A 13,417-nucleotide genomic window follows, 5' to 3' on the forward strand; every position below is an offset into this window, starting at 1 on the left:
CATTACCCAGGAATGTGGAACATCCCAGCCTGCCAGCACCACTTCCAAGGGAGTCTGGATGTGCTGACAAAAGGCCTTTTATCTCACCTGTGCACAGGTGAGGGGTCTCTGCTGCTCCATCTGCACTGACAGTTCTGCTGGGGGAGCTGCTCTGCTGTGGCGTGGATAAAAACCCTCAAAAACCAGATGCAAATAAGTCTAAAAACCGAGGCAGGGCCCAGGAAGAGCCTGTGCTGAGGCTGGGAGAGCTGTGTTTTCCACGCTGTGCTCCTGTGCCTGCCCAGTGCTTCCCTTGGCAAGATTGTTCCAGAGGTTTCCCTCCTGGCTGGCTGCAGAGCACTAAACCAGGAAGCTGGGATTAGTGGGGGAAAAACAATTTGGCTGCTCTAATTTGCCTTTCAAGCATTGTGTGAACAAGTGACCCTGGAGTTTATGGTTGGCCTCTTGTTAAAGCAGGTCAGTCCTGGGTCCCTCCTAATGGAACTGAGTGTTTTCCAGTCAAACTGTGCTAAAAGCTGCTCTCTGCCCATCCTGGTGCTGACTGGTGCTAACAGCTCGCTGGTGACACACAGCTCTCCTCTCCTGGGGCTCCCAGCTTCTTTCAGCACCTTCAGAGTGAGAGGCAAAGTTTCCTGTGCTCTCATGGCTTTATCTGGGCTCAGTTCCTCCAGCTGCTCCTTCCCACCACACCTACAGCAGCTGCAAAGTAGAGCCCAAAGTGTTCCCCCTGTGACAATTTGTGCCTGTGCTGCCCTTGCCTCTCAGGCTGATGGGATTTGGAGCTTTGTGCCATGGGGAAATGTTCCTACAACTCCCAGGACACTGGAACCAGGTGGGGATTGGGCTCCTCTCTGATACCGCTCACTCAGCAAGAGGAAGCTGCACCATGGGAGGTTTAGGTTGGATATTTGGGAAAATTTCTTCCCCAGAACCAGCTGCCCAGGGCAGTGGTGAGTCCCTGTCCCTGGAGGGGTTTCAAAGCCACGTGGGTGTGGCACTGGGGGACGTGGTTTAGTGGTGGGATTTGCAGTGCTGAGGAATAGTTGGACTCGATGGTCTGAGAGGGCTTTTCCAGCCTAAATGATTGTGTGGTTCCGTGGCTGCTGGCCAGAGATCCCTCTGGGGAAGCCTGGGTGGATTTGCCTGCTGGGTCACTGAGCAGGATGCAGCTCTTGGCAGCTGCCCCAGTGCCAGCATGCTCCTGAGTGCACAGCACATGCAGGGAAAGTGGCTGTGGTTCAGCACAGCCGGTGCAGCTCCAGGTATGGGAGACTCCTGAGGTTCAGTTAGTCCTGATTTTCTCAGGAAATCCACTTTTAGCCCTGAGTTGGATCCTGGTGGATCCCTTCCAGGTCAGGCACAGAGCAGGAACAGGGGAGCACGGTCAGTCTGTGCAGCATTGATGGCTGCCTTTGCCAAACCGTGGCCACGGAGGGGTTTGCAGAGACTCAGCCCCTTTGCAGATGGAGATTTGCATGAAAAATGACTCCTGCTCCTTCTCTGCCTCTCTCCAGGCCAGAGCTCAGGACTCCTGTCCCAGAGGAGCCCGATGAGATCCAGATGTCTCAGCTGTAACCTTTACGTAAGGCAGGATCTCATTTCTGGGCGCAGTTTGCACTGCACAGAGATGGAAACACATCCCAAGAACTTCCTGGGAAGAGCAGAGCCCAGCCCAGAGCAGAGCTCTGCCCAGCCCCAAACTGTGCTCAGGAATTCCCTGTCCCCGCCTGGCTGCTCGAGCAGAGTTGCCATGGCCAGGAGTTGAGCTGGCAGGAACCAGTGTCCAGGGTGATCCCCAGTGTCCAGGGTGACTCCCAGCACAGGTTGAATCCCTGTTCTTGAGGCACAAAAGCTCTGAAATCCTGGTTTTCTGGAGGATTTTCCACTCTGGAGATGGAGTATCTCTCCCTAGATGGCAGCATTGGTAAAGAGTCTCTGGGCCACCTCCAGCCGAGGCAGGGTCTCGCCACACCTCACTCTGTGACTTCATCAATAATCCTGGGATTCAGTCCCAATTCCTGTGTTTCTGAAGCCTTGGTGAGTGCACAGGCTGCCCAGCTGCTCCCTAAGGATGGGCTCCCAAGCAGAAATATTGGCATAAACCACAGGTTTGACACTACCTAAAACAGTTCAGGAAAACACTGCAAGTGCTTTTATTGATGTGGTAGTTCCATGGGATAAAATCCAAAATCTGATCCCCAGACCTTCAGCACATAGAGTTTTGGGCAAAATTTAGTACTGAAAATAATGTGTTCTTTGTCATGCTCCCATCACAGCACTGACAGCTACAGCTGTGCCCAGGCTCAGGTGGAGAAAGTGGCAGCAGATGAACTAAAACAATTCTTAAATGAAATCAAATCCCACTTGTTCCCTCAGTTTTCAGACACTGACCAGGGATGTGGGATCAGAAGAGTTTGTCTCATCCCTTGCCTTGGTATTCCCTCACATTCCCAGCTGTGGGAGGCTCTGGGAAGATCCCAGAAATGCTGAACTGGGACCAGAAAAAAGCAGGGCCAGGCCGGGGCCAAAGAGTGCAGGTGAAGGACCAGGTCAGGGAGGAGTGGTAAGAATGGGACAGGATCAGGATGTGGTGCTGGGGTGGAATGTATGGAGAGTAGAAGGGATAAAAGCTCCAAAACAGAGAAGGATTTGGTTTTACTGCCTTTGTTCTCACAGGCTGTGATTATGAGCCAGGATCCACAGGGTAAGAGCCCTATTCCCCATCCTGGGAAAAGGCTTCACAGGTCGGTGCTGAGCCTGCTGCTCCCAGCACCCCACCTGCACCTCAGCTCTGTGAACTCCCACTCTCCTCTGGGCCCAACGCTCAGCTCCACACGTACAGCTTGATTGCAGGGAACAAATGAAGTTTTAATTAGGATGAGGAATCCTGGTGAGGAGCAGCAGTCCAGGCCTGAAATGCATCCAGGCTCCTCGTGTGACAGCGTGTGAGAGCAGCCAAGGCCGCAGCTGTCAGGATGGATCTGAGCGATGATGGGGATCAGATGCTCCCAGGGCTGCTCTGAGAGAGCTGGGGCTGCTCACCTGGAGAGGAGAAGGATCCAGGGAGAGCTCAGAGCCCCTGGCAGGGCCTGAAGGGGCTCCAGGAGAGCTGCAGAGGGACTGGGGACAGGGCAGGGAGGGACAGGACACGGGGAATGGCTTCACTGCCAGAGGGCAGGGATGGATGGGACATTGGGAATTGGGAATTGTTCCCTGGCAGGGTGGGCAGCCCTGGCACAGGTGCCCAGAGCAGCTGTGGCTGCCCCTGGATCCCTGGCAGTGCCCAAGGCCAAGTTGGATGGGGCTTGGAGCAGCCTGGGACAGTGGAAGGTGCCCCTGCCCGTGGAACTGGATGAGCTTAAAGATCCTTTTTATCACACAAGGCAAAGGCTGGTGAAAAATCCTGCCTGTGGCACATTTAGTTTGCCACAATTTTGACCTTTCTAGAAGCAGCCAGGATGAGCTGAACACTGGAGGAGTTTGGCTGCACTTCACGGCTATATTTGATACCATGACATGGCTTAGAAAGACTTTGGATCAACTCAGACTGATTCAGCTCCCTCCCCTGCCCTGTGAAAGCCACCTGGAAGGACCTTCCATGCCCTGCTTGCTCCAGGTGCCCGTTTGGGTGCCCCAGGGTGACTCTCAGATGCAGTTCCCGATGCTGGGGAATCCCCACAGTCCCTCCTCTGCTATTTCCAGTCCCTCCTCGCATCCAGAGCACAAAGGAAGGGAAAAAAGGTGAGTTTTGGAAGGAACGAAAGGCCAAGCAAGCCCTGTGAGTGTGCAAAGCTTCTAATCATCTGAGCCGTGTTTACCCACGCTCCTGGGAGAGGGGGGAGCTGCAGGGAAGCAGAGCATTGAGGAAGTTCTCAAGCAGAGTTGTGTTGTTCCTGGCACAGAAGTCCCAGTCCTGTGTGTCCCTCCACCGTGCCATGGACATCCCGTGGCAGGGCTGGGAGACCCTCGGGAATCAGCAGCTCCAGCAGGGAGCACTGGGTGGTTGTTCCTGGCAGCAGCACAGGGGGCTCTGCCTTCTTCTCCGGGGTCACCTGTCTGCAGAGGGGGTAAAAAATCAGAGCCAGACACTACAAATCCATCCTGTGCCAGTGCAGCCCCAAGATGAAAGTGCTGTAGTGCTCTGTAATTACAGTCAGCCTCAAAGAAGATGCGTTATGAGGGCATTCATCAGCTGCTCAGCTCCTACAAAAGGAAATAATGGGATTTTTAAACAGTGCTGGGGTTTAATTTAACTCAGCAGCAGTTGAGAGGTGTTTTTCCCTTTGCAAGAAGTTCCAGCTGTTTGAGAGTTTGACCACTTGGTGACAGAGGAAAAAAATACATAAATATGAATTTAAATTATGGTCCTGCCTAGTTTCAGATACCTACAGCTTTCAGGGTGAAGCACAGCCTTTTCCAAAGCAAAACAACAGCCTCAGTAATGTGCAGCTTGGGCTGGAGAAGTTAATTAGTATGTAGGTGTTATTTAAATAGCTAAATGGGACTTTATTGGAATGCTAAAATGCATTTGGCCCAGTTCAGTGCCTTTTTCAGGAGTACCTGAGCTCCCTTCAGTTTCAGGAGGTCAGAGCTTCTCCCACACTTACTGATTTTTAGCTTTCAGTGTCCCCCTGATTAAATTGTTGCTATTGTGAAAGCTGAATATTTAGGTTGTATGGAGAGTAGAGAAATTGAATGTAAAATGAAGCGATTTATTTTTTAGTTTATTACCAAGCAAAAATGTGCAACGTGTGCAGGGCTGGTAATTAGTGTCTCAGTCCCAGCAGCAGGTGAGACAGGGCAGCTCCTGGCAGCATTTCAGGCATTCACTGTTGATAATATTTATAGCAGAGTGACCAAGGTAAGACATTTTATTTTGCTGCTTTCTCAAATTAAAAAAAAAAAAAAAAAAAAAAAAAAAAAAAAAAAAAGATCAATTCAAATTAAACAGCAGCAAAAGCAAAATTAGACATTTGTGGTTTCAGCTCCCTGGCTGCACTGGTGAGCTCTCTATCAAGGGAATCCAAGGCAATTTTTAAGCAGCTCTTGTATGTTCTGCTTTGAAGTGACTATTAGACATTTATTATAAAAAGCAGCTGAGCTGCATTTCTCAATTTTAGATAGAGGGACTGAAAAGCCGCCACGTAACTGAGTGTCCTCATGTATGTCTGAAGTTTATTGTGTGTAGAAGGATGTACAGAACACACCTCAGCTCCTCCTGATTTCTTCTGCCATGCCAACTGGGCTGATGTAAACAGCAAAAGCCTCTGGGGTTTCCCAGGAATTGGTCTTTACACTCCTGTCACTGTGCACCAATTCCTCACAATTGTGCACTGTGGTTTGTAGCTCAGTGCTTGCACACTGGATTTTCATCTCACATTCACAAGTTTGTTCTCCTCTCCTTTTTCCCTTCTTTGTTTCCAGCTTTTCCTCCTTTTTGGCCTCTTTGACCCTTTTCCACACTACCACCTCTGCATACACTGTATTTTTTTCCCTCTAGATTTCATTTCTTTTCTGCAGTTCTGTGTGGGAACGCAAGACTTCACAAGCTCCAGCATGGATGTCTGAGGGGTTAGTGAATGATCAGGTGAAAAAGTAACCACACCAACCCTTCTTTTCAGAGCTGGAGAAGGCAACTTATAAATTAATTGCATTGAGAAATACAGGGAAAGAGGCTCCATCCTGAGTTTAATGATTAAACCTCATCTTGTTCAGTTGCAAGGCATGGCCACAACCCCGTGCACACCCCAAAAATCTTCTGAAAAGTTACTCCTGTGGGACTCAACTCCCTCAAAACAATATTTAAAATGTCCTTCAAAACCAAGTTGTTTTTGTTTTGACACCATTTTTTTCCCTTTAATAATGATTCCCATTCTTTTAAGTCTCTGGAGAGTGGTGGCCAAACACAGAAGGCAGTGATGCCAAATCCAGGGAGGATGGAGATGATACAGGGAGGCTCAGGCTGCATTTCCTGAGAATTTTCTTAAGAGCAAGAGACTTTGCTAAGAGTTATTTGATGGAATTTGTGCTGGGACGCTCTGGAAAAAGTTCTCTAATTTCTATGCATTCAAAGCTCTGTAGATTTTTTTCCCTTCAAAAACGTTCTTTAATTTTTATGCATTCAAAGCTCTGTAGATTTTTCACTTCAATTTGCTCCACAGAAACTGATCTAAATGTAAAGAATGTTTCAATCAACATCTTTTAGCATAAATGATACACTGGAAGCATCACAAAACAAGAAGTATTCAGTTACATCCCGGGGTCCCGTGGCTTTTATTGCACATACAATGACACGGATGAGGCCTGGAGCGGGCTGAGAGGTAAAGGTTAAATTATGGATATGTATTCAGCTTTTGAGCAGCCTGAGAAGCTGTCAGGCCCTGCAGCCCCTCTCCTGTCAGCACGTGTTCCCCGAGCAGTGGGAGAGCCCGAGGAGCCGAGCAGAATGGCAGGAGCTGAAAGGCTGCAGAAGAATGGAACGAGTGCTCTATAAAGCCACTACAACTCCTGTTTGTTCCTTTGGCACTGCAAAACCACTCCAAAACAGAGGCCAACTGTTAACAGAGGCAAAGCCAACTTCATCTTTTGCAGGCTGACAAATGGTCATGTAAGTTACCAAATAACCCAAGACCTCAGGATTAAACTTCTCCAATTGTTTTCACATGATGCAACTTTAAATCTTTCTTTTGAACAGTATTAAATTTCCTTTCATTCCCATAAACTTCAGAAAAAGTTGACTGTCTCACATTTCAGACTGTGACCCAGCTAACTTGCACTTTTCCCCTCTGCTAGTCTGGAGAACAGAATAATGAAATTCAGACAACAGTGACCAAATGTTGTTCTGTAGAACTTTCCTTTTACAAAACAGATGAATACTCCTGGGCTCCAAAACACTGCAGGGAAGAAAATTTTCAAACCTTATGGAAATAAAATAGTAAGCCTGAGCAGTGACTTCATCTCCTTTATCAGATCAGAGCCATTTTCACTGGAATTGAAATGGATTTAAAAAAACAATCAACTCCAAATAGAGGAACAATTAAAGCATACCTCTGAAGCCATTATTGAAGTACTACTTTATTTAAAACCCCCACACCCATGTGAGAGAAAGCTAAATTTCACAGAGCTTTAGAGGGAGAAGATGTCTTCATCATCCTCATAATTGACACAATTCTTTGTTGCAGATAGAAGTGAGCTTTCATAGCACAGGAAAATAAACATTTTAGTGTTTGTGATTCACAAGGAGATAAGCAGCTGCATTGTGTGCTGGGACAAAGGGCCATAGAGAAGGACCACAGACACTCTTGGGGCTGGAATTTCTCCCTGGAGGTGCTGAGCCCTCCGGGATCTCACTGAAACCTCACCAGGTCGGTGCCCTCAGCATCCTGCCAGACAAAACCCTGTATTTACACAAAGAGAAATCCCCACTGTGCTGCAGCTCTGTTGCTGCTGCCAGGGGGATCGCAGTCACTTAAACCCCCCGCAAATTCAGCCACCAGAGTCAAAATAAAAGGAGCCAAAATATATAAATCCGGCAGAAGAGGTTTATGGGGGGACTAAACTAAACATTCACCACAAAGATTTAGTGCAGCCAAATTGTTCTAAGTGAATGGGGTACCTCAGCTCATGTTGGGGCACATCTCTGGGTTAGTGCTGTGCTAAACTCATGCTGATAGCAATAAAAGTTTTACATGCAAAATGAGTGGAAAATGCGAGATGTTAGATAGGACAATACAAGTCTATAAATCTGATACCTAAACCCTGCTATCAGGGCTTTGCTAACCCCCTGCTAACTTCCACACAAATTCCACCCCTGGATCCCCAGTGTTTGTCTTAATTGGAAGTCTTAAAGGTGAGTTGAAATGTTGTTGGAGTAAAAACCTGTTTAAGATGCCAAATCCCTGCGTAGACTTGCAAGTAAATAAATTGTAAAGGCTGACTAGGGGCCTTCTTATTAACCTGTCAAACCAGCAGCCCTGGAATCCCTTTTTCTCCTACAAAAATTGTGGTGTTCTCCTTCCTCTTACGATTGAGGTGTTTTACTGCCTCACGTGCCTGGCCACAAAGATGAGGATGTTTAGGAAGGTGATGAAATCTCCTTGTTCATCCTGAAGATGCAGTGGTCCTTCCTGGCAGGAAGGGCTGGGGCTCCCTGCAAGTGGTGGGAAGTGATGGATTATGACTGTTGGGTGTAATATTGGTTCAGTTTTCCAAACTACTGCCCTAATAACCTCCTCTCTGAATCAGATTTTTTGAGGGTTGGGTTGGTTGATTCTTTTTGGAAGAAGCAAACTCTGCATGAGGAACTTGGAAGTTATGGAGCAATTTCACCTGAAATTACCTGAGACGTTTTACAAAAGAACAACTTGGTCATGTCCAAACTGAGCTGTAAATCCATGTCCTTCTTTTCCTGGCTCCCTTCTGGAGCTAATGAGAATGACATAATTATAGTTTCCTTTAAGGCTAATTACAAAGCTCAGCACCTGAGGTGTGGATGCCCAGCCTGGGTGAGTGTTTGGAATTGTTGCTGTCACAAACTTCTCCCACTGACTGCACCATGTCCTTAAATGAACAATTCCAAGTGCCCGGCACAATGGATGTCAACTGTCATGAAAGGCTGGGGTGCCAGTTCAAAAAATAAAGTCACGACAACAACAAAACTGATGTGTAATGAGCGTGCCAATATTTGCATATGTTATTAAATAGTTGCTGGTGTTTGTGTCCCATTGTCACCCTCCTTTTCCCAGAAGGGTGACACTTCATGTTATGGAGGTATGGAATTCAGGGATGTAAAGAACAGAGTCCTCCTGAGATATAAATATATGTATATTAATATATATAAAATTCCATTGTAATCCACACATGAAAGAATTGTGGTCTATTTCAAGGCTTTTCCTTTCATCTTTTCCATAGTTTTCTGCCAATTCCCAAAGTGCTCCCAGACCACAACTGAACAAAATGGTCTGAACAGGGCTGACCTGCAGCTCCTGACGCTCCCTGTGCCATTCCCCAGGGCCACCCCTGTCCCCCGACCCCACAGTGCTGCCTGCCACGTTCCCTGTGGCTGCTGAGCCTTTGCTTTCCTCTCACAGCAAAGGAAAAATCCCGCCTGAGGAGACAGAGCTGTTGCAAAGACTGGCACAAATGCACCTCCTCCTCATTGGCCTGACCTGCTGCCTTCAGGACAGAAGAATAGAAGAGAATAGAAAAAAAAGTAGAATAAAACTATTTATTCTCATGTCACCCATCCCTTTTAAAGAAACACATTATTTATGCTGTATTTGCTCCTGAAACTCCACTGGAAAATAAAGCTGGCACCAAGTGGAAAATGTTTTCACCTGAGTTAGACAGAATTCCTTTCCTACAGAACTCAGCGTGAGTTATGTCTAAACCTTCCACCTTTAACTGTAACAGCAATTCTTGTTTTCCACCTTATAATTAAAAAATCCATGGTGCAATCAGATTTACACCGGGTCTTTCCATGATGCACAGATTCTGGGAATGCAGTGAAGTTCTACCCTCACTTCCAGCTTCAACTCTGGAAGACTGAACACGCTGGTGTAATTCCAGTTGAACTTCAAGGGGGAAAAGGATGATTGATATGGCCTCAAATGGTGGAATCAAAAAATCTGGTATAGATTAATAGGAATATTAGTGAAAGCTGGAAAGGAAAACAAGGATTCTTTTCTAATGTGACATGATACTTAAGAACACACATTGTCAGTAACTACAAATGTGTAATGTTTCTCTTTTATTTTGCTGTACTTCTGACACGATTCTCTTACAATGCTTTGCTTATCATCCTCTTGTGAGGTTTATTGTACTTACAAATCATTCCCAGACAGCTCCTTTGCTATCTTTTCATTAAAAAAAAAAGAATAAGAAAGTTTTGTGGATAATACATTTTCCCTGCGGGAACTAATTCCACAAAGATATTGACTACAAGCCTGTCGTTGTTTTAAAATATGTGGCCATGTATCAAATGGTTGATTCTTCTCCCCAGAGTCACCTTCTGAAGCTTAATGTGTGCACTTCATCTCCCAAGCATCCTGAGACCACGGAGGAGAAACTCCAATTTGTCCTCCCAAGCCAGTGCTTATCCCTACCTGGAATTCTTTTTGCCATCAGATCACTGTGGTCACTCCCTGCTATCCATTCTGGGCTCTTTAGGGCCGTGTCCACTCCAGTTCCTTTGTTTACTATATTTTTAGCCCTTCCACTGTGGGACGACAGACTGCAGCATGTTAAAGCAGGGAGAATATTTGTATTGATTTCCAAATGCTGCAGATTGAGAGCAGATGTACCGCATATTCCCCAAACGTATGTTTTAACTTTCATTTATGTGCTGTGCTGAGCAGCCTGCGAGCCAGGAAGTGATTTATATCTGCTAATTGCATGCACTTTGGTAGATTTGCAGCTAAAAATAAGTGGTTTGTTTTTTAATTATAAATGATTTATCCTCTCACGCTGCATGGAGCTAAAACTTCGATGCTAAAAGAGAACTTAGAGAATCTGCATTTAGTTTCTGCATCTGCCACGGACTTTTTTTGTATCTGGTGGGTTATCCATGTGCCCAGCTCAGAGGAATCTGGATCTCATGGACATCTTCCTTCAGAGAGATGAAGGAAACACTTCTGAGTTGCAGCTGAAGAGGTGTAGCAGCAGTTGCTGCCAAAAGCAGCGGTTCAGTGGAGACTCTGGAGAAGGGTCCCCCTCCCCTTTGCTGGATCCAACACCCCGGCAGGCGTGGGGAATGGCACCCAGCTGCTGATCCGGGGGAACGTGGCTCCCATTCCCGCTCACCAGAGGGTTCACTGATTGGACTGGCCTGGGGGAACACAAGGAAACACACGAGGGGTTTGTTTTGGGCAGCTCACTGTTAGGTCAGTCAGAGGTAACGTGAAATGTCACCTCAGAGGGTCAGGGCAGGCAAGCCTGGGCTGGCGCGGCAGCACTGCAATCCCAGCTGCATGGCCTGACCTTCCTGCAGGCACAGCTCCGGTATTCCCGGTATTCCCTGTCTCCAGGACAAGTGTCAGGCCCCTGAGGGCACTCAGAGCTCTTAATGAGTCCCCCACCCCACCTTGCCTGGGGCTCTCCTTAAGCTCAGCCCTGCATTGGAGTCTGTCCCTGCAGCATCTCTGTGCCGGGCTATGGAACCTCCTGATGCACGGACTGACCTCAGGCCTGTCGCATTCCCTGTTCCACCTCAGGCCTGTCGCATTCTCAGCTTCACCTCAGACCTGTCGCATTCCCTGTTCCACCTCAGCCTGTCTCATTCCCTGTTCCACCTCAGGCCTGTCGCATTCCCAGCTTCACCTCAGACCTGTCTCATTCCCTGTTCCACCTCAGGCCTGTCGCATTCCCTGTTCCACCTCAGGCCTGTCGCATTCCCTGTTCCACCTCAGACCTGTCGCATTCCCTGTTCCACCTCAGGCCTGTCTCATTCCCTGTTCCACCTCAGATCTGTCGCATTCCCTGTTCCACCTCAGACCTGTCGCATTCCCTGTTCCACCTCAGCCTGTCGCATTCCCTGTTCCACCTCAGGCCTGTCTCATTCCCTGTTCCACCTCAGGCCTGTCGCATTCCCTGTTCCACCTCAGGCCTGTCACATTCCCTGTTCCACCTCAGGCCTGTCGCATTCCCTGTTCCACCTCAGCCTGTCGCATTCCCTGTTCCACCTCAGGCCTGTCGCATTCCCAGCTTCACCTCAGGCCTGTCTCATTCCCTGTTCCACCTCAGGCCTGTCGCATTCCCTGTTCCACCTCAGGCCTGTCTCATTCCCTGTTGCACCTCAGCCTGTCTCATTCCCTGTTCCACCTCAGGCCTGTCGCATTCCCTGTTCCACCTCAGACCTGTCGCATTCCCTGTTCCACCTCAGGCCTGTCTCACCCCTATGGACCTGCTGGCAGCCCCTGCGCCGTGTCCCAGTGCCCAGAATGTCCCGTGTTGCTGGAATGGCCCCTGAGGAACAGCCCTGAGGAACAGCCCTGGAGCTGTTGTTGATTCCCAGCCTGACCTCAGACCTGCTACCATGAACTTGCCGGATGGTCTTGGCTGCAGCTGGGCCTGCCTTGCTCACCTGGATTAGCAGTGGTGCTTCAAGGACCTAAAGCAGCAGAAACTCCACTCAGGTGCCAGCAGCTGACAGTCCCTTCCATGTGTCACACCAGATCCTAAAACACATCAAGCTTGCCTCGCCTCGTCCATTTCATCCATGCTTGTTTGTTGGCCAGTCTTCCTGAGAAAGTGGATAATGTCTTGTCCTTTTCCTGGCTGGTGAGAGGATGTACATGTGCATGTTTGTATCTGTGAGGAGGAGGTGGTTTTAGACCTCAGTCTCCTTCCCTAACACGCTGCCAGATGTTTATCTGTGTTTCTTCCTCCTCTTGGAACTCTGTTAGTGTCTGACAAGAAATACAAGATTCATATGGCAAAAGAAAATCCTAAGGGATCTGATCTAGCAGGAAGTGAGGAGGAAATTCCTTTAATCTTGTCCTTGTTTCCACTCTGCTTATGAGCTTTTTATTAAACAGTTGCTGACTTTTGAAATCCTAAACCTAATCTAAGCATCCCAGAAATGTGATCATTCTCCTGGATGGAAAGTCGTTATCACTCCTAGTAGCTTCAACCAGCTTGGGCAGTGTCCTCTGACTCCAGCAAAAATGTTATCCATCGTTGGCAGGAGGGAACTCCAACCCTCCTGCCCAAAGTCTCAGTTTCCAATCACCAGAGAGAGAAAAAAGCATATTTGTGGTCTGGGCCGGTTGACAAGGTGGGGATCGATCACAGGTTGGACTTGATGGTCTTGGAGGTCTTTTCCAACCCCAACACTTGTGTGATTCTGTGAAAAGCGTGCCCCTCTGAGTGCAGTAATCCCACAGACTGGTTACGGGATGCGGGACAGACCCTTGGGAAGGGGAAGGGTCGGAAACCTTTCCAGTGTGGATGACCATGCACTGGAACGCATTGTCCAGAGAGGAGTGTGGAGTCTCCCTCACTAGAGATATTCCAGAACCCTCTGGACACAATCCCATGCCATGTACTCCGGGGTGTTGGAGAAGGCAGGCTGGACCAGAACACCCGCAGCGCTCCCTTCCAACTCAATTCTGGGATTGTGTCTGCTCGCAGGCTGGACTCGATAATCCCGCAGGCGATTCTGTGGGAAGCGTTACCCCTGCGAGGGCGACGATCCCGCAGGGACCGACCATGGGGAGGGGAACGCGACATCCCTGCAGGGATTGTCCCTCGGGAAGGGAACGCGACATCCCCGCAGGGATTGTCCCTCGGGAAGGGAACGCGACATCCCTGAAGGGATTGTCCCTCGGGAAGGGAACGAGACATCCCTGCAGGGATTGTCCCTCGGGAAGGGAACGAGACATCCCTGCAGGGATTGTCCCTCGGGAAGGGAATGCGACAT

Source organism: Anomalospiza imberbis, chromosome 9 (genome assembly GCF_031753505.1).
Source record: "Anomalospiza imberbis isolate Cuckoo-Finch-1a 21T00152 chromosome 9, ASM3175350v1, whole genome shotgun sequence".
In the NCBI taxonomy this organism is placed as follows: domain Eukaryota; kingdom Metazoa; phylum Chordata; class Aves; order Passeriformes; family Viduidae; genus Anomalospiza; species Anomalospiza imberbis.